Consider the following 23,108-nt stretch of genomic DNA (forward strand, 5'->3'; position numbering starts at 1 on the left):
TCTGTAGATGTTCATTGAAATGAAAAATAAACAAACTAAATTAAAAAAAAGAAAAAAATAATATATGGAAAAAAAAAGTCCAAAGGGAAAGTAGGAGGTGCAGATTGTCAAGGAAGGAAATCACTGTGAAGGCAAAGTTTGGCAGGCTAAATGCTGGAGTGAAGGAATTAAGAAAGTTCTAATGAGGGCTTGAAGACTGGGTAATGGTGTAGATCAATGATGATTAATTTTTTAAAACAATATATAGGAATTATCATATGAAACACAATGTGAATGAAAGAATATGTGAAATACAATGTATATGTGTTTTGTAGGCAAACCAATGTAAAACAAAAGTGTATTTAAAAAACAACAACAAAACCCACTGTAGTGTTCTCCTACTTTGTTGTCACAACAGCCTCTTGGTCTAGGTTTGTTTAGCCTTAGCACAATTAAATGTTCCTGGATTCCCATTTTTTTTTAAAATGCCAGTCAAAATTTCATGATTCATTTTATATTGTCTAAGATTTATCATTCAAAATGTCTTTTCTAGCCAATGGTTAAGTGTTTATTTTGTGGTGAATTATGAATATAACTAATGAAGAATGCAGAAAGTCACTGCAATGACAGAAGAGAAAGAAAAGACCAAGATGGACATCAGAAGGGACTCTGAATATTGCACTACAACACTGAGAAGCCAAAGCAAAAGGAAGAAATCAAGAAGTTAAAGAGCTGAAAAGAAGACTGCAAAAGGTCGCATGAGAAGTCAAAGCAACGTAGTATAATGAAATTTGCAAGGAGCTGGAATCAGAAAATCAAAGGATGAACTTGCTTGGCATTTCTTAATCTACAGGAGCTGAAGAACAAATTTAAGCCTTGAGTTGGAATACTTAAGGATGCTGAGGGCAGAATGAATGACCTGGGAAGCATCAAAATAAGATGGAAGGAGTACACAGAAGTACTGAAGAGCAAAAATGTCAGTCTGGAGACTAAAGTGTGTCTGATCCAGGCCATGGTCTTCACAATTACTTGCTATGCATCCAAGCGCTGGATAATAACTAAGGATGCATAGATATATAGATGCCTTTGAGTTGTGGTGCTGGAGAAGAGTGTTGAACATACCGTGGATTGCCAGGACAGATTCTGTCCTGGAGAGGGTGAAACCAGTCTGCTCTCTGGAGGCAAAGATTTTGAGGTTTCATCTCATGTACTTTGGTCATGTGATCAAAAGGGACCAGTCCTTGACAAGGGACACCAAGTTTGGAAGGGTAGAGTGACAGCACAGGAGAGGAAGACTCAGGGTGAGATGGACTGACTCAGTGACTGGAGAAATGGGATTAAGTCTGTCAGAGACTATGAGAACTGGGTCTGGTTGGGGCAGATTTCAGAGCTAGTGTACATAATAAGGTTGCTATGAGTTGTAGGCCACTCGATGGCACATAACAACATTTATTATATTAAGAAGAGAGGATTAGAGTGAGATACAAGCCACACCCTAGTAGAAGCTTGTATAAACCTTTCACTACAGTGAAAGCTGTCTTTTAGGACACCTGCCTTCAACCTGTCTACAATGTTCACTAGTATCTGCAAAACTGGCCTACATGTAAGTCATTCCCCTGATGGGTCTGAGTCTCTGGGAGACCTTCAAGCAACCACCAAATAAAAGGGACAGGGAGGAGATATCAGACTGAACAAAGGAGGGGCTGTTGATGAAATCATGGAATTATGCAGCAAATCAAGCCTTTGGGACACGGACTCAACACTTCTTATAAATGATCTGTTACTGATCCTAGTAGAATGAACTGGGACTGCAATTGGTGTCAGAATGGTAGGATTCCTGACAATAGTCCAGACTCTGTAACATGTGTTCAGAGAAAAAAAGGTGTATATAAGAGAAACCTTTAGGCTCTGGATGGGATAAGGAACATCCATGGTTTGATGCAGCTTTTATTTTGCAATCAGTTATCAAAGGTAAAAGTTACTAAACAGGATATGAACTTAGTGGACCTAACTCCTGAGAAGTTGGTTAATGAAATGCATACAGAATAAGGTCAAAGTAAACTTATAAAATTATAAAAAACTTATAAAATTCCTGTTTCTGCTATCTTTTGCAAGGCAAAAGAATGTAGGAACTAAGATGGCCAAAATCAGAACTGAGCAAAGTCTTACCAGGACAGAGTTATGCCCATTAATCTCATGCTGTACCTGGAAAGAAAAAAACACATGGGAGAAATCAGAAATACCTCTCCAACCTGTGGTCACAAAACCAATGATCTAGCAGGCAGATGGACAGGATCAAGAGACTATTTTTTTTTAAATTTAGGTTGTTTATTTTTCATTTCAATGAACATCTACAGAGATTTTGGGATTCCATTCATTCATTGTTGCACCCAAGAGACTGTTTTAAAGCAGGGGATATGGCATAGAGGAAATGCTTATGCTTCCAGATCACTATTGACAGCTTCCTAAGGAAGCATCTGTAGTTCTAGATGCTACAAAATGTAGTAATATATTTGGGTTAAATTAAGATACAGTAACACAAAAAACTAACCCCAAGGGGATTTAGAACTGAGTGGATATGTGATTATGTTTATCCCTCCAAAAGAAATTGCCCCTATCCTCCTCTAAGGGAGCAACACTTGATGTTCTGCACACACAAACTGTGTTGGAATGGCATTATGGCACTAAGGACATTCATCCAGAGAATATGCTCCTTTCAGAGGCCATGGCAGAGATGATAATCACTGCTTCTCCGACATGGGCACCTCATGTTGCTTTACTACTGGAGAACAAGGCAACAATTCAAGAAGCTTTATCTTCCCTATTACAATGACTTCTCATGATTTTTAAGGATATAAGGAACATCAGGGTGATTCATAGGCAAATTGGAGAATACTATGGAGAAAAGATTTACCCTAGCTGGGTGAAGATTTTTCAATTCTTCCTCAGAAATGGCATGAAGATAGCACACATTGATGGAGTTAAGACAAATTTTCTAAAGCAGTATTATAGATTTGGTGGACCCAAAATCAAGAAGGCCTGAACAAGTCTGTTCTTTTCATCTTAATCATGAGGTAATGTTGGAGGACCCCACCCAAAATCACTTGAAGGTGAAGCTTAGCTAGTTGAGCAAGACTTGGATTGACGTGAAGGCCAGGGATTCCTGGTCCAATCCTTGGCAGGGTTTGTGTGGTTAAAATGGTCAGAAAGTGAAGAAACATTCTTGGGGCCTCTGGACAGAGGAACCCAATGTACTGTAATTCCATAACAAAATCTTTAATGGAACTAAGGTTTTATCAGGAGCATATGGGAATGCAGCAATTAATGGGACTAAAGCAAAAGTCTAGATAAGAATTAGAAGACATAAACAGATGTTGTATGATGCAATCTCATCTCCTTTACTAAAAATGTTTTATTGATATGGATATTATGTCTAATTGAGGAATATTCCCTCCACATGATATTGTAAAAATGAGGGCACATAAGTTGGCCCTAAGGGTAGTGTTGATTGTACATGCTAAATAACATTAGTATTGCCTGAGCTCACTCAGGTTGTTAATTTGAACCAATATTGGCTATCTGGTAAACAATAGGAAACATCTACCTTGATTAAGGACATGCTAAAAGCTAGAGTATTGATGCTGACAAATTGTGTTTAACAGCCCTGTATGGCCTGAAAAAAAGGCAGATGGCTCGTGGAGGTTGACTGTAGACTTAAAAGAAAGAAGACCAAAGAGACTGGTACTCAGTGATAGATACTGCAAATAACCTTCCCCCCCCCACCCCACCTGCTCCAATCTCAGAAAGGAGCCAGTATAATTTGACATAGAAGGATCTCAGTAACTCTTTACAGTATTACCACAGAGTTTCCTGAATTCATCAGCCACCATCATAAACTGGTTAGAAGGGACTTGGATGTGGTTCACATGTCCAGTGTAACTTTACATTTTATGATGTCCTGCTAATGTCAAGCACTGAATAGGCCAGGACGATTTTAAAACAGTGCTTGCCCACATGACCAACCAAAAGGGAGGTTGATAAAACCAGCAAAAATCCAGGGCCCTGCCCAAACAGTAGAATACTTGGGAATAACCTGAAGAACCACCCACGACATTCCACAGGCAAACAAGAACAAGCTGCTGTCACTAGCAATGCCCAAGACAAAACAGGATTCCCAACATTCGGTTGGACTGTTTGGCTTTGGAGGACGGTATATTGTGAGTTTTAATCCATAAAGTTACTTAAAAGACAACTGTTTGAATGTAGACCTGAGCATCAGTAGGCTACAGCTAAAATACTGAAAGCGGTCTCACTCTCCTTGCCTCTAGTGCTTTATGATCCACATTCAGACACGTTTCTCAAGGAATCTGCCACCTGTGCTTGTGCAGGTTGGAAATGATGGCAAAAACCTGAGAAGGTTGCCTTGTGGCAATGTTTTTATAATTTGGTCTGCTAAAATTAGGAGCAGAGCAGTTATAAAAAATGTTAATTTTGTCCCAAATGCTTGACCTGCCATAAGAAGACCATGATTTCCAGCATCAGTAAGTCCTCCATTTTTAAATAATTTTCTATGCCTTTGAAAGCTGGAAAATGAATAAGGATGACAGGAGAACAACTGATGCCAGTGAGTTGTGGGATTGGAGAAGAGTACAGAATAAACTGCTAAAAGAGCAGAGAGATGTGTCTTGGAGAAAGTGCAAACACAATGCTCCTGGAGGCTAAACCTTAGGAAAACATATTTTGGGCATGTTGCTAGGTAGGAAAGGCTATTTCTTGGAGAGGGGGATCATCCTTGGCAAGGTGGAGGATCATACACATGTTTTCAATGCAAATCAACACAATGAACATTTCAGACATTAATGAGATGAGTCATGAGTCTAATAAGTTTATTAGAAGACAGACCTGCACACCCATGATTATCACGGCTTTGTTCACAATAGCAAGGAGCTGGAAACGACCTAAGTGCCCATCAACAAACAGATGGATAGAGAAGCTGTGGTATAGCTATGCTATGCTGCATTGAAAAACAAGGAACTCATGAAATATTATTCAAAATGGGTGACCCTGGAGGACATTATGCTGAGTGATATATCTCAGTCACAAAAGGACAAATAGTGTATAGTGCCACTGTTATAAAATGGGACTGACATAAGGGTTGGGGGGAGACTGAGAAAGATGGGATAAATAATGTATAGGGCATTGAAACAGATGAGGAAGAAAACTGTTTTAAACAGGGATATGTGATTAGGTATTATTGTAATGACATGAGACCAGAATGAAGGCTGCATAGTAGAGTGGACCTGGGGGGAGGAATTGTAAAACAATGAAAGAATTTTTCTTTTACTTTTCAAAGAGTGTACTGGGGAGGAGGCGGGCAGGAATAAAAGTGCAACAATGGAAATCCAAATTCTCAGTAAATTTTCATTAAAGTTAATAATTAAAAAAAGACCACATCAAGTTCACATTGTTTCCCCATGTAAAAGAGTACACATGAGCTCCCAAGTCCCCTCTATCTGCTTGCACTTTATATCAGAAAGACATGCTCTGGAATTCTAGTAATAAAGGGCTGAGCTAGTATCATTCCTGTAAACAGTATTTACAGGTGCTCTGTTAGAAGGCATTACACAAGAATGAAGTTCACTCCAACTGCCCAATCTAACTTCCAAGTTCAAAACAACTGTAGGTTCTCCTTTGCAATTCACGAAAGTAGACAAGAAGAGATTAATTCTGCAGGTGATTAAAAAAATCCGTATTTGTCACTGCACAGATACAGACAAGGGCTAAGAGTCTAGTTATGGCGAGGACTTCTTCCCCAAATGGGATCTCTGATGTCTATCAAAACTTGTGCTCCTGATGAAATGTTTCCCACTGCAGAAACGTTAATAAGGTTCCTCTATTATGTAGACACAGAAGAATTTAATGAAACAACATATGAGCAAGAGCCTATGGTGATGAAGGAAGAAGTTCAAGCTGCTTTGAACGAATTAGCAAGAAATAAGGCATTAGCAAGAAATAAGGCCCCAGGAATAGATGGTATACCAATTGACGTATTTCAACTAACAGATGCTGCCCTGGACGTGCTCATCAAGTTGTGCCAGGAAATCTGGAGGACGACCACTTGGCCAACTGACTGGAAGAAATCTATATTTCTTCCCATTCCAACAAAAGGTGGCCCAGGGTGGGGGGAATTGTATATCAATGAAGGAATTTTTCTTTTACTTTTCAAGGAGAGGCTCGGGGTGGGGGGGAAGGCAGGGAGAAGAGTGCAACAATGAAGGAATGAAATAAAAAATCTCTGTAAATGTATTAAAATAAGGAAAAAGAGTAAATTTTAAAAAAGGTGACCCAATAGTGTAGAAATTATAGAACAATATCACTGATATCACATGCAAGCAAAATTCTGCTGAAGACTACCCAAAAATGACTGGAACAGCACATCAGCAGAGAACTGCCAGAAGTCCAGGCTGGGTTTAGAAAGGGTCGTGGTACTAGGGATATTGTAGCTAATGTTAAATGGATCTTAGCTGAAAGCAGGGAATACCAGGGGAATATCTGTGTTTCACTGATTATGCAAAGGCATTTGACTATGTGGATTATAACAAACTGTGGCTGACTCTGAGAAGAATGGGAATCCCAGAACACTTGACTGTGCTAATGTGAAACCTATACTTGGACCAGGAAGCACTCGTCAGAAAAGAGCAAGCAAACACTGGGTTCAAAATTGGTAATGGTGTACACCAGGGATGTGTCCTGTAACTATTACCTTTCCAACCTGTATGCAGAGCATATTATCTGGGAGGCTGGGCTGTATGAGAAGTGTGGCATCAGGATTGGTGGAAGAACCATCAACAATCTGCATTATGCAGATGGTACAACCCTGCATGCGGAAACTGAGGAGGAACTGAAGCACTTGCTGCCGAAGGTCAAGGACCGCAGCCATCAATATGGATTGAAGTACAATATCAAGAAGACAAAGATTCTCAGCACGGGGCCAACTGGCAGCATTAGGATGGATTGTGAAAAGACCGAGATTGTTCACAGCTTTAGCTTGCTTGGCTCCACAGTCAACATTCTTGGCAACAGCAGCCAGGAAATTAAAAGATGTATTGCGATGGGAAAGTCTGCTGTTAGGAACCTCTCCAAAGTACTGAAGAGCAATGGTTTCACTCTGGAGACTAAGGTGCACCTAATACAGGCCATGGTCTTGGCAATCACTTGCTATGCATCAGAGAGCTGGACAATGACTAGGGAGGATAGAAGGAGAACTGATGCCTTTGAGCTTGGTGCTGGAGAAGAGTATTGACTGTACCATGGACTGCTAAGAAAACGAACAGGTTCACCCTGGAGAGGGTTAAATCATGCTGCTCCTTGGAGGCAAGGATTCTGAGGTTTCGTCTGACATACTTTGGACATACTGCAAGAAGGGACCGGTCCTAGAAGAGGGACGTCATGCTTGGGATGGAGGAGCACAGTGCAGGAGAGGAAGACCCTCTATGAAGCCGACTGATTCAGTGACTTGGGTAATTGGGTTGGGTGTGTCGGAGACAGTGAGATTGGCACAGGACAGAGCATGGTTTAGAGCTGTTGTACACAGGGTGGCTATGAGTCACAAGTGACTCAACAGCACATAACAACAACATTATGTAGACCTCTGATGTCAAGTAAAGTGGGACTTACAACATTTTCACAGAGGGGCATTTATAGTACTTTTCTCTTGTGTGGACCAGCGGTGTCTAAGAAAGCTTGAGCTGTCAATGAAACTTTTCTCAGAGAGGACATTTATAGGTTTTCTCACCTGTGTGGACCCGCTGGTGTCTACTTAAGGCATACCTCCGAATGAAACTCTTTTCACAGAGAGGACATTTATAGGGTTTCTCTCCTGTGTGGACCCGCTGGTGTCTATTTAAGGTATACCTCCGAATAAAATGTTTTCCACAAAGCTGACATCTATAGGGCTTCTCTCCTGTGTGGACTCGCTGGTGTATATTTAGGGTAGATCTCTCAATGAAACTCTTTTCACAGAGAGCACATTTATAGGGTTTCTCTTGGTTGTGGACACTCTGGTGTTTATTAAGGTGGGAACTATGATTGAAACTCTTTTCACAGAGAGGACATTTATAGGGTTTCTGTTCTGGGTGGACATGTTGGTGTACAATAAAGGTGGAACTGTCTCTGAAACCCCTTTCACAGAGGGGACTTTTATAGGATTTCTCTCCTGTGTGGAGTTTCTCATGGTGGTGTAATTCAGAAATGTCACTGAAGCCTTTCCCACAGTAATCATACTTGCAAGCCTTCTCTCCTGTGTGGATTCTTTGATGCTTCACAAAGTCTGAACTGTGCTGAAAGGCTTTCTTGCAGAAGGGGCACTGAAAAGATGTCTCTCCAGTATGAGTTCTCTGATGAAGCACAAGCTGAGAATTCCTACAGAAGGTTTTCTCATCCTCTCTGCAGGTAGGGAGCTTCTGAGTTGTGGGAGGTCTCAGCTCATCCCTTTCGGGGGACTCTTGTTTCTGCTCGAGACAAAGCACAGGCAGGTCTCTTGGATGAGAATCAGGCAAATGCTGGTTGAGCTGTTGCCCAGAAACCCTTTCCTGTAGAGAGAGCTGCTCCCCTTTCTCCTCCCCTTGGAGGGGTCCCTGTACCTTAGGGAGATAATCTCCCTCTCCAAAGCATCTTTGTTCATTCTCACTAAAGAAACCACTCAAAGAACTCTGAGGAGGGGCCTCTCCTGAGATGTGGCAAGGGGCATCTGGAGGCTCCTGGTCCCAACAGGTTTCCAAGTTTAGGTTCTCTTGGGCATTCTCCTGTCTGTTTCCTAAAAGAAGAAATATGATTTAAAATATTGCAATAACATTTACACCCTATTTTCTCCTTCATATGCAAAGTAAAGAAAATTCCAAAGCATGAACTCTTTTTACCAAGAGGACATCAATAAGCAAGGGGGTAAAACCATCACCAATACTGAAGGCCTGGTACTACATTCATTTGCCCTGCATTCTAGATTGTTTTCTACACTTGAGCTGAGGACAATTTCTGAGAAACAAATCAGGACACATAGGAACTTTACTGACTCTTTTTCACAAATAAGTACACAGGATAGTACAGCAAATATAGTTCTTTGTCAAGTCTGAATCAACAAAAAGGAAATATAGCATTTATAAGTTTTGTGGATATTCTCCTACTCACAAACAATCAAACAATTAGTAAAATTGCATAATTTGTCATTGTACTTGTGGGACATTTTACTGTCATAAGGCTATGGTGCAAAGGTGAGTATTTTAAACTGTGATTTAATCCAACATCCATATCTATTATTAACTCCCAGACAACATGAAAATAAATTTATTATCCTAAGTCTGGTGGGTGTTGTCGTTTGTTTGCTTGTTTGTTTGTTTTTTGGTGTTTTTCTTTTAGTATCACTGCACAATGATACATACTGTAGACTTCTATTTTGGCAGTAGAACTCCTTGTCATATTGTCCATTCTTTTATTTCTGGAGATTCAAAGAAACTATTTGCTATTTTCTTCCATCCATCAGGGTCTTCAAGGCTAACATTACTTAGGCAAGAGTCATTCTTGAACTTGCTAATCTAAAAATTTCATTTAAATGACAAAGGTATTTCTTTTGCCTTAAAAGATTGTTTATAAACACTTTTAAAAAAGAGTCGAATAAATTATCCATCACGGAAATGCACTACACATAACTGGTTATGACTTCTGTAGAAAATTAATTTCTTGTGGTTTTGCTAGAAGAAATAATGCGATGATAAGCCACATTTTCTTTGGCAGTCTCTGCATTTTTGATCAATACCTAGAGCAAGGTTTCTATCAGCAGTATGACTGTGTTCTCACACATGCATGGTAAGGCTCTGGATAACAGTTACCAATTGCTGTGTACTTTACTCCAATGCACAATGCTCTACGTGTATTAGAGCAAACTGTACTCCACAGGATTTTCACCGGCTTAGCTCTTCACAGGTAGGAATCTAGGGGGTCTTCTGTAAGTACTGCTTTAGGGACTCATGTCTGACCTTTCAGTTGCAGCTAAGTGTTCTTATGGTCCCCACCATTCAAGGCTTGAAGCTCCATATACTTATTGTCAGCCACTTTCTGGAACAAGTATACCATTCTTAGCATAAGTGTTCGCGATATAAATACTGAGTGTTTTAAATGTAATTATTTGTAACTTGGTTAGGTGAAAACATGTTTTCATTGTTTTAAGTTTTACTTTTTTAGGTATAGTATGAAACTATAGCTCACTTTTTATGCTTTAAAACCCCTCTCCATTTCTCATTAAAAAAGTAAATTTTTAATCAATTTTAACTCTCTACATTAAATACAAATAAGCAATGATGTATAATATTCCTGGAAATTTTTCTAGTGCTTTGTGTAACTCTGAGGTTATTTTTATATGCAGAGAAATCCTGCTATTTTTATTTTTAAAAATAGTGAAACATTAATCTTTTCCTTAATTACTTCTGCTGCTTTTATATTTTATATTCATATTTTACATTTAAATTTCTTTCCTCAAACATCAACTAAATATACACTAACTTACAATTTTATTTTCATATATCTTTTTATCTATTTTCATCTTGTGGCTTCTTGGTGGTGACATTGGCTGCTGTGTTTATAAGCTTATTCCTACTTATATCAACACCAAGTGACAGAACGAAACTGTCCTAAAGGGTTTGCTTGGTTGCACTTTTAACTACCATCTAGTGACTTTATACTACAATTGTCTCTTAATATTTTGTCATCTATCATTCATGCCTTTTCTAATTTTAAAACTTCTTTTCTACTATTCTTGCCTACTGAGTTCTTGCACATAAACTTAAGGGTCATTCTTATAATCCTAAAACACATGTGTTATTGCCTGTGACTTCTTCTGTGCTTAGAGCTAGTCCATTCCTGGAAGACAAGCTAATTACTTACTGTATCTTGTATAAAAGCCTTTTTTATTGTTCATTCTGCTGTTTCTTCAATGTGTTTAATTGTATTTCTATGACCTGGGTTTCTGCAACAACCACCCAGAAAGTGCTGCATCTACAATCATTTCTATCCAGAGTATCCTTCATCAGCAACCAAATTAATCATCTAAAGTAAATCTTTCTTCCTGTATTTTTGTCACTGAAAAGAGTACTGCAGCTTTTCTTCACCTATGCAGGGAGGGTGGTCTGCCTGACTCTGCACAGCATGGTTGGAGGTCTGATCTCATGGAGCCACATCAGCAGGTGAGAAGGGGGCAATGGAAGAAGAAAGCATAGATGGAAATACATTCAGCTACATAGTAATTCCAAATCTGTGGGACTGCTAACCAGAAGGCACATGCTGATCTATGTTCACTGAAGCACTCTTCAAGAAACAAAATGTCAAGGAAAAATGTGCGTCAAGATATAAATGGATAAACTAAATGTTTACTTATATACTATGGAATATTGCTCAGACAAAAAGAAAGAATGAAGTCCAAGTACATTCTATAACAAGGATCAACCCTGAAAACACTGTGTTGAGTGACATAAATCAATCACAAAAGGGTAAATAATATATCTCAACTCACTGCTGTGAAGGTTGAATGGACTAATAGTGGACAGTCCAGCAAATTTCCAAGGCTGTAAATCACACAAGAGGATACTGATCATCTTTCTCCTGAGAACCTCTGGCATATTCAAACCATCCATCATATCTCCATAGAGACCATACCACAAAAGCTCAAATATTATATAATCTCACTAATATGAGTAATCTGTTGTTGTTGTTAGGTGTCAATGAATTGTGTACATCTCATAGCAAACCTATTAACAGCCTGAATCCTGTCCTATTCTGTGCCATCATCATCACCTCTGATACATTTGAACACCTTCCTGCAGTCATGTCAATCCAGCTCATTGGCAGTCCTTTTCAACATGACATATCCTCTTCCAGCGAAAAGCCTCTCCTAGCAGTATGTATAAGAGACTAAGCTTTGCCATCCTTGTTTCCAAGGAGCATTCTAGTTGCACCCTTTCCAAGATGTATCTGTTGTTTTTTTGGCAGTCCATGGACTATTCAGTGGTAAGGAGTTACACTGCCAGTCCAAAGACACTTTGATCAATGAACTGTTATTGTTGTTCTCTACTGTGGAGTTGGAATCGATCTGTAGCTAACCCTCTAATGGCTTTTCAGAGGCAGTAAACTGCCTGGGAGGAGACTGCCCATCTTCTTCCCACAGAGCAAATAGTGGGTTCAAACTGCATACCTTCCAGATAGTATGGCAGCTTTTTACCGCTAGGCCACCAAAGCTCCAAACTTTATGAGTAGTCTCTAAAGGCAGGAAAAGATGGGGGGAAAGTAGTCATTTTTTGTAAGCACTTAGTTTCTCTTAATGGTCATGGGAAATTTGGCAACAGATTTTGATGACAGTTGCACAACAGCAATAATGCCCAAAATATGCACATCAAAAGTAATGGGGTCTTGGAGGAAACCAGGAAAAGAGTGGATAGATAATGAACACTGCACTGGAACAGATGAGGCAAAGAACTGTTTAAAAGGGATATATGATTAGGCATTATATGTATGACAACAGACCAGAGTAAGAGGTGCATTGCCAAGTGGACTGGGAGAGAAGGAAAGGGGAAGGAAGGAGGAAATTGTGCAACAAGGAATGAATTAAAAAAAAATGTATAGGAGAAAAAAATCCAAAAGCATTAAACTGGCAAAATTAAATTGTATATATATTAACAATAACAAAATATATTCACATTCAAATAATCACATACACAAAATATGAAATAGAAATTTCCTAAAATACCCATAATATTTACTCCAACTGCTTTTGTCTCTTATCCACTCACTGCCTCCTAAGATTAGCTACTTTTCAGTAAAATTTCCTTGGTCACAACAAGATCATAAAATACAGTTAGAAAAATATTCTTCCAAAAGTTCTCAAAAAAAAGCCCCTTATTCTGTCAATTTATCTGGAACCCAATGGACAGAAAGAACAGTTTGCCATACAATTTCTAGCCTTGGTTCTTTTCTTTTTCCATGGATTCTAGGATGTACTGTATATAAAGAAAATAATACGTGTATATGTATATGTGTGTGCGCGCTACACACACACACACACACACACACACACACACATATATACACACACACACACACACACACACATACATACACACCAGTGACCCTCTAGGAGCATCAGGATACAACTGTACTACTTTTTTTTTCTTATTCTTTTTTTAATTTTTTAATTAATTTTAATGAATGTTTACAGAGATTTTGGATTTCTATTCATTCATTGTTGCATTTTTCTCTCTGCCCACCCCTCCCCCCCAGTTCGCTCTTCTCTTTGCAAAGTAAAATCCTTTAATTGGTATACAATCCCCTCCTTCCCCCAGTACACTCCACTATGCAACCTTCATTCTGGACTCTTGTCATAGCCATAATACCCAATTATATATCACTTTTAAACTGTTTTCTCCCTCATCTGTTTCAATGCAGTCTACATAATTTATCCAATTTTTCTCAGTCTCACCGCAACACTGATGTCAGTCCCGTTCTACAACAGTGGCACTATGCAGTATTGGTCCTTTTGTGACTGAGATATTTCACTCAGCATAATGCCCTCCAGGGTCACCCATTTTAAATAATATTGCATGAGTTCCTTGTTTTTCAGTGCAGTGTAGTATTCCATTGTGTGATATACCACAGTTTCTCTATCCATTCGTTTGTTGATGGGCACTTAAGTTGTTTCCAACACTTTGCTATTGTGAACAAAGCAGCAATAAATATGGGTGGGCAGATATCTGCCTGGGTGGAAGTTATGGTTTCTTTAGGGTATATTCCCAGTAGAGGATTTGCTGGGTCAAATGGTATTTCTATTTGCAACTTTTTGAGAAAGTGCCATACAGCCTTCCATAGTGGTTGCACCATTTTACACTCCACCAAAAGTGAATAAGGGTTCCAGTTTCTCCACAACCTTGTCAGCATCTGTTGTTTGCTGCTCTGTTAAATTTTGCTATTTTTATTGGGGTGAGATGATAGTTGTTTTGATTTGCATCTCTCTTAGAGCTAGGGATTTTGAACATTTCTTCATGTGCTTGTTGGCCATCCAAATGTCTTCTTTGGTGAAGTGTCTGTTCATATCCTGTGCCCATTTTTCAATTGGGTTATTTACCTTTATCTTGTGGTGTTCAAGTATTTTATAAATTCTAGATGTAAGAACTAAGACTGAGAAAAACTAGATAAATTATGTATACGACATTGAAACAGATGAGGGAGAGAACAATTTAAAAGCGATATATGATAGGGTATTATGGTTATCACAAGAGTCCAGAATTAAGGTTGCATAATGTGCAGGGGGATTGTATACCAGTGAAATAATTTTTCTTTTACTTTTCAAAGAGAGGAGTGAACTGGGGTAGAGGGAAGGTTGGGCAGGGAGAAAAGTGCAACAATGAATGAATGGAAATCCAAAATCTCTGTAAATGTTCATTAAAATTAATAAAATAAAATTTTTAAAAAACAACAACAACCTGTACTTCTTAAAATTTTAAATTGCTGATTTTTCTGAAGTAGATCATCAGGTCTTTATCCCAAGGTACCTCTGAAGGCAAAGCTTCGACTCACATACTTTGGGCTTATGCTAGAAGAGGGACATCATGCTTAAAAGATGGAGGGTCAGTGAAAGAGAGGAAGACCCTCAATAAAATGTATTGACATAGTAACAGCAGCAATGAAGGATGAATATGGCACAGGATAGGGTAGGGTTCAGATCTGTTGTTCATAGTGTCGTGATAAGTCATATACCACACAATGGTATCTAAAATAAACTACCACCACCTCTTGGTAGACTCAAAGATGCACCTGTTGGTTGGCACCTAATACTTGTTTGACAGTTGGGATGTTCAGAACTATAATGTTGTAGAATGCGTCAGAAGGCAAAGGATGTGGTATTTTAGAACAGAACAAGAAGTTCAGGTTTCTTACCCAGTATTAAAATGTCTGATTCATAAGAAGTATTTTTTGTTGCTACTTTCTAATAGACCCTTGATGAGAAGGCAACTAGGGTAATGAGGGTAGATGTGTCGGAGAAAATTAGGTTGGCACAGTATAGAGCAGGTTTCAGGGCTACTATACATGGGGTCACTATGAGTCACAAGCGACTCAATGGCATATAACAACTAACTAACTAATGGAAATAAAGTGGCATTTAAAGGTGGCATCAGCATTGGAGGAAAACCCATTAACAACATGAACTATGCTGATGACACAACCTTATTGGCAGAAAGTGAAGACTTGAAGCACTTATTCCAGAAGATCAAAGACTACAGCCTTCAATATGGATTGTATCACAACATCAAGAAAATAAAAATCCTCACCACTGCAAGATTGAAGTTATCAAGGATTTAATTTTATTCAAATCCCCAATCAATATGAATGGTAGGAGGAGTCAAGAAATCAAAAGACATGTTGCATTAGGAAAATCTGCTGTGAAGGACCTCAACAAAGTGCTAAAGAACAAGGATATCCTTTTAAAGATTAAGGTGTCCTGATTCAAGTGATAGAATTTTAAATTGTTTCCTATGCATCTGAAAGTTAGGCAATGAATAAGAAAGACCAGAGAAGAGAGAATGCCTTTGAATTGTGGTGCTGGTGAAGAGTACCGAATATCTCATAGACTTCCAACAAAACAATCCTCTCGTATCTTGGACGGAGTGCAACTAGGGTACTACTTCATCTAAACTTCATCTCCCATGCTTCAGGTATAGTATCTGGAGGGACTAGTTCTTGAAAAAGATATCATGCTAGGAAAGGTAGAGACTCAGCTAAATAAAGGATGAACATTAAGGATATGAACTGGTACACTGCCTATAACCGTGAGCAGGATGATGCTGGAGGTTGTAATGATGGCACAAGACAGGGTAAAGTGCAGATTTGTGGCTCACAGGGTGGCTATGACTTATAATCAACTCAACACCACATAACTACTAAAACACTGTTTAATGAAAGTTAAAGACTACATAAAGCATTTTTTCTATTTTTTTGTCCTGTTTTATTAGATAAAGAATGAACTGATTACTAGTTCATTATAACAAGAATACTACTTTAAACAATCTTACCAGTAAGAAGAATGCTGGCTATTAGTTAACCTTTCTTTTAATGGAATTTTACATGTATTTTTCTCTGTCTCAATCTGTATCAATCTTAATTCTCACTGAAGAAAATCCATCACTACAACTTTACAGAAAAGACTGAAGACAGCAGATGTGAGAAACTGTTAAATACATGTATCAACAGCTCTCAACACATTGGTGAGGAGATCCACTCTATTACAACAGAGCTGACCCATCTATAACAAGTTATAACCAAGGAATAGAAACTAAAGGCTAACCACATCAACCACCACACCTGCTTTAACAAGGGAATATGAGAAATGACTCAGGACCAATGGAAGCTGACTCACCTGTGTAGGTTGATTCTGGGATCTCCTCACTGGCATGAAGATGGAGACCTACTAGCTGGTCCCCATTCTCTGCTGAAATAGATGGGTTAGGTTTGGGACTGGAAATGTCTGGCACAGAGAGAGAGATATCAGCTTGTGAGCCTGTGTGAGCAGGGAGGACTGAGTACATGCTGTGTCTTTCAAACGTTCCTCCTAACAAAAGATGAAGGGAATCATGAAGGTCCTGCAACCCTGACAGGACATTCATCTCAGAAGAACTGGGGCATGTCAGATTAGTACTAAGAAGATGCCAGAAAATATGCTGAAAAGGAGAAAAGGCAGAGTCAAGGAGGGTGGGCAGAAAGGGGTGCAGACCACCTGTGTGGCTAGGGTCAAGACTAAAGTCCACCCACGTTTGCGAGAGGCAGTGTTGTGTGGTGGAAAAAAGTATGGACTCCAAGTAGATTTCACTGAGTTTCATCCTGACTCAGCACTTAGGAAGGATATCACAGTGAGTCAATAATTCTGACACTTTAATAAAATTTAGTATGAGACAACATCTCCAGTCATTAGGATGACATAATGATCAAAGGAGCCAATGTATGCAGAGCTCTAAGAATCAAATGCAAGAAGTTCTTGCTATACCTCAGCTAGCTTCCACTCACCCTAGTTCCCAATTTTGTTACTGATTTACCAGCCTGATAACTTCAGGCTGAACTTTTGCCTATAAAAGATTTATAAAAGGAGCAAATGCAATGTGGGGGTGGCCAACTCTGACTTACTTTTAACCACTTCATAAACGGGAAATGTTACTACTAGTAATAACCACAGTAGCAAACATGGTCAGAGATACCACCACACCTGCTCCTGCACCTATTTCTAAGAGTCATTGGCTCTGATGTTCATTGGTTATTGACTCATAGATTTTACTCACAGTTGTGGGGTTTATAAGGTAATAGGTTAGGGGAGTGGAAGAAGCAAGGAATATCACACAAAGCAAGTCCAGGCTCTGCCCAGCAGTCCCAAGCCAGATTATAGCAAGACACAATTCATTAGTTAATTCAGGTCAGCCTCTCAGTTAACAAGTGAAAGTCTAGGTTCAGTTTGGCAGCACAAATACATCTCTGGTTTCCTTAATCATCTGGCAAACTTTATCTTAGTGCTGTTACAAGTCAGCTTTTCCTTCATTCATTCAGACACAAAACCTTAACTGTGCCTCCATCTCCAGGGTTCCTCTGATTACACCTGGCCGCAGTCTCTTCACAGCAATCTGCCAGTCTCTTCACCCATTCTTTCCACTTCCCACCCCTTCCTACCTTTTTTCTTAGTGTAGAATGTGCTCTCTTCTATTGGTCTCACAGCTAATGATGATTTGCAAGACCATCAGTTTGCAACTGAAGTAGCTGAAAACCATGCACTCAGTGAGAGCTAACATAATTGACAGAAAAGCCAATTTTTGAAGTTTCAGACACCACAAGAATATAGGCATTATCTAAGAATTCCTACCCCTTCCACCTCCTTCCACTGGGTAAGTCATGCCCTCACCTCCTGAGACCATTTTCCCATACGTCTCCAACATGAGGTTCCAGTAATGCTCCTTCTGACTAGAATCCAGGCGCTTCCACTGCTCCTGGAAAAAATACAGTCATGACCTTAAACATAGCTCCAAAGAAAGGTACTTGACCCTGCTAGACGAAGTGAGAAGGAATGACTATTCCAAAGGAGCCTAAGCGTCAGAAAATCTGACAAACCCTGAGAGAGAGATCAATGGAGGAACAGATCAGTAGCAGAATTACAGTCCCTACTGCAGTATTTCTTGTCCTGAGTAGAAAACATTTAGGTTTTAACTTCTATGTGTATGTTTATAAGTAGTATGCTTCTCAGGGTAAACTCTTCCTCTTGAAAGGTGAACATAATCAGAAAGTATGTCTTTCAACCTCTCCACATTCTTTTTTACTCTCTATACAATTTAGTCTAAGAGTCTGACATTCCGGATATATAAGTGAAATGCAGAAATTAAAAGGTAAAATCAACTAACAAAGGAATTTGTTTCAGTGGAAATTTGCAAAAATGATAAAATAATCAACACTGAAGTTTACTATGTTTAAGCTCCATCCAGAGATAAGACTGGTGTATTCAGAGAAAGGGCAACACATCACTACAATATCCCAAGAGTTAGGTGTACAGAGTGAAACACTCATTTTCAATGGATCAGTTGTCATGAATAAGGTAGTCCTCACATATCCTCTAAAGAAAAGTTTTCTGGTGGCTTAGTGGTAAGGAACTGCACTGCCAACCCAAAGGCAAACAGTTCAAATTTACTAGCTAAAAGATGGGCAATCTCATTCCATGAAATTTACTGACTCTGAAAACCTTGGAGGGCCAGCTCTGAGTCTGTTCCAATTAGTTGTTTCATAACAATAACAAATGGAAGTAGAGGGAGCTTGGGTGGTCTTCTCTGAAGGGAACTATGCTGTCAAGATAGAAGTGGTATCATCTGGTGGTTCAAATCCACCAGCAGCTCCACAGGAAAAAGATGGGGGGGGGGGTGTCTCCTGTCATGTGATTTAATGTTTCCAAAAACCTGCTGGAGAGTCAGCTACGAGTCAGTTTCAACTTGACAACAATGAGTTTGAATTTTGGGCTACACAGAACTAGAGACTACAAAGAGGAAGCCCTACTACCTTCTGGTTCTAGGACCTTCAGCAAGTTTTTAAGTTTTTCTGAGTCTTAGTTCTCACCTAAATTCTCATCAAGAAGGAGGGTTGGATAATTAGTTTTACAGTTGCCTTATGCTGCTTCATCTGTACTTTATTTTTCTTTTTAAAATTTTCTTAAGCCTTTGGCACCCAAATTCCCAGGCAGTCTCCCATCCAAGTACTGTCTAGGCTCCACCCTGCTTAGCTTCTGAGATCAGAAGATATTGGGTGCGTTCAGGGTGGTATGGCCATAGACAAACCCTATAGTTTTAATTCAAAGCATTCATCAAATCATTAGTGGTGGATTCTATGACATCTCAGTGATTCAATGAATCAGGAAGTAGCCAGGGGAAATATGGAGGGTTGACCAAATAAAGGCCAAAACACTTTCCAAATTTCCTGAGAACTATATACTCACATCCAAATTGAATGACTCCCCTGCACAAGATAAAAAAATGACTTCATGTACACTTTAATCAATCATTTAGAGAAAGTGAAAAAGTATTTAAAGAAGCAAGGAAAACAAAACACATGCAGAAGAACAAAAAGAACATACAGTATGATTCCATTTACATAAAATCCTAGAAAATGCAAACTAATGTGTGTTGACAGAAATCAGATCAATTGTTGCCCAGGATAGGAAGAGGATGGGAAGAGAAAGCCAAGAGGGAGAGATTGTAAATGCACAAGAGGAAATGCTGAATGATGGGCATGCTTATCATACTTACAGCAAAGGCCAGTGGAAATTTATTCTCTCCCATTCTAAGAAGCTAGAAGTTTGAATTTAGGCACTAGCTCCACAAGGCGCATTTTCTCTGTAAGCTTTGGAGAAAAGTCTTTATCACTTTTCAACATCTGTGAGTTAGTATGGTGTCAGAAACTCTAAATATTGACTCTTCTGGCCATTATGTTAGCCCCCATTGGTGATTGGAATGTAGGGGAGCAGAGTCTCCAGCTACCTTAACTGTGGACATATGGTCCTGCAATTCTTCAAGAGCTGTAAAACTAATACAAGGGAAAGAGCTTTCTACACAGTGAAGTACCCTGCCGAGGACAGTGGTGGAGAGTTGTGAAGAGACTGGGGCACACTTTTGAAGAGACTATGGCAAAGTGTAACCCAAGACTTCTCACATTTGTACTGACCACAAAAGTTTTGGTTGACAGATGATTGTGAAAGAAATGCCAACTTATAGCTACTCTGAGGCAAACCTTGCTGGATGATAGAGGAAACCACAGGCTTCTTGAATTTGTGCTGCTGAATTGAAACCTCAATTTTTCACTAATTGAGGAATTTTTTGTTGTTAATCTGGCTTGGGAATGTTGGGCTAAACCTGGACTTGCATTGGATGATATTCTTTGCCTCCACTCTCCAATTTATTTCTATAATAAACCCCATAACTTTGAGCATAGTCTGTGAATCAACAATGAATAGCAAAATGATTGGTAGAAAGAGGTGGAAGAGGATGGGGGTTGGCTTGTCTGACCGAGGAGCTATCTATTTGCTGCTATGAATATTATTGATGGGGATAGTTCCCCTTTATGAAGCATGTAGAAGTCAGATTCGGCAACCTACTTCCCCACATGGCAGCTGCTTTTTAGAGCTAGGCATTGGCCACTCTTTTCACTAGGCCTGTAAGGTTCTCAGCACAGCCTCCAGATCTCAAGTATATTCTCCATACCTGGTTCTTTGTTCTTAGAGTTAGTATCTCCTTCTCTCTCTCTAACTTGCTTCCTTCTCCTTTTATCTCTTACATGAGTGTTGAGTCTTTGAGACAAAATTTGTCTCATCACAGTCTTTTCTACCTTTGTTCAGGCCCCGATTCCAAACGGCAATTAGAAAAAGCATTCTGTATTGAGAAGACCTGAAAAAATACTGAAACTCAAGTTTTTCTTCACATGTACTGTTTTTCTTATCCTAGCAAGGCCTTCTTTTCTACGGCGCTTTTGAGAGCATACTCATTTCAGTCCTCCTAACTACTAGTGAATACTCAAAAGAGATTCAGAGGCAAGAAAAGCAGAGAAATATGGCTCACCTGAGATGACACTTGAAGAAGTGAGCCTCCAGAGTGCTGGTTGCTGATGAGCCTTTCCTCAAGTTGGGCAAGAAGCTGGGGAGCGGCCATTACTGAAGTGAGAAACAGTAAGTTTTAAGAATTCAGATGTCTTCTTCAGTCATTCAGCAATTTAAAACTGGTAATTTCCGTCTACAATTTCAAGATTTATATCTGCCACTAACAACATCCAAATCCCTCTAGCATCCTGAAGATTGTCATCATATTCTCTTCCTTCCTTGCTCAAGTACAAAATCCCAATAGTTGAATGCAGATATAAAGTGGATGAAAATGCAGATATTGAATCTCCTAATCAGAGTGACTTGTGAACATCAACCTTGGTCCCAAAATTTCAAGGGACACCTCAAGCTCAACACACTTTCAACTCAGACAGCCAGGAACCTAATTTTCTCCAAGGCCCCCAATGAATAAGAACTGTCCGTCACCTAATTCCACCTCAGTGTCAGGTTCCACTTTGATGATGTGGCTCAGCTTCTCTCCAGGACCTGGGGCTGAATTCTGAAGTCCCAGCTCCTGAGGCACCACTTCAAGACTGGCCTCTGCCTCCCTCACTTGGCAGCTTGCAGATTCCACCTCCTCGGGTAAGCTTTCCTGTCCCAGAACCTGGCTGCTGATCTAAAGACCATATATATTACTAGTTACTGCAGGATGCCGAGTTGGGATTCCTGAAAACATGAAGTGAAACCTCTACAATAAGTTATAGGACCGTCTCTCAGAACAGGAATTGGGAAGGAAAAAGCCAGCTTCATTTACTCATTCAGCAGGTATTTCCAGCCATTGATGGAAATACTAAAAGGGAGGGCAACTACTGACACTGAACCAGGCTTTCAAGACCTTTAAGACAAGCTTCTAATAGAGCGTTCAGGTATAGAGTCTGTACCAATGCAAATATTCTAGTGTTAAATTAGAATGGAACAGGAGATTGTATCTTCAATTTCTAACACCCACAGAGCAGATAGTAACTAACACACAAAGGAAAGTAAACAAAAGCAGCTGTGAAAGGGTTCATTTCAACTCACAGCAACACCAAGAGCCAAGTCAGCACTTCAGGACAGTCTTAGCAATAACCTTCATTAGATGACAAGAATTTTCTTCTAATGGTGTTACTTAGTGGGTTCAAAACACCAACCTATGGTTAGTAGTCAAGTACAAAAAATGTGCACCATCCAGGGACCTGAGAGGCAACATAGAGCCATAGATGAGGTAGGCCCCTGTATCCCAATACCCTCTGCTTACCCACTGCCACAGTCTCTGGGGATCACCCTTCAAGCTCTCCACTAGAGTCACAGCCTCCTCTCCACTCTTGGGATGCTATGCGCGTACCCACATCTGGATCTCCCCGGGCAGGATGGTCAGGAACTGCTCCAACATGAGGAGATCCAGGATCCGTTCTTTGCTGTAAACCTCTGGCTGCAGCCACCGGAAACAGAGCTTCTGAAGCTGACTGAGGGTCTCCTGGGGCCCAGACACCACCTGGTACTGAAAGCGTCGGAAAAGCTGCCGGGCAGCTTCAGAGCTGGAGAGTTCTCCTTGAGGGGAAGCATCTGGTCCAGGCAAAGGGCAGTCCTCTGCCTTTGCCAGTGGTGACACCTGGAGCAGGGCCTGTCCCAGCTTAGAGGGCATTATCAAGCTTGTCAAGTTCTTTCCTGTCAGCGAAGTCCTTCTAGATGGAACAATTCTCTGGGGGAAGTCAGGTCTTAACACAGCCTCTTGTAGAGACACTAAGGAAAGAAAGAGATCCAGTGACACACAAAGAACAACACAATTTTAGAAACAAATTCACATGCCCTGAGATGCCTTGTACTCAACTATGAATCTCTAAAATTGCCAAAAGATTGACAAAAAGAAAATGAGTCGGTACTGGGGGCTCCAATTCATGTGGACCCCAAGTTTTTTGGAGTGGACTTGTGTTCCACAGTTGTAAAAAGA

General features: G+C 39.8%; 1 pseudogene; it reads right to left on the reverse strand.

Moving 5' to 3' along the window:
• The window catches only part of LOC102863741, a 28,558-nt pseudogene extending 5,756 nt beyond the window's left edge, over positions 1-22,802 (reverse strand).
• Positions 22,803-23,108: the final 306 nt, after the last annotated feature.

This window comes from Elephantulus edwardii, unplaced genomic scaffold, assembly GCF_000299155.1.
Source record: "Elephantulus edwardii isolate Elephantulus edwardi_28Jun2011 unplaced genomic scaffold, EleEdw1.0 scaffold00246, whole genome shotgun sequence".
NCBI classification, from domain to species: Eukaryota; Metazoa; Chordata; class Mammalia; order Macroscelidea; family Macroscelididae; genus Elephantulus; species Elephantulus edwardii.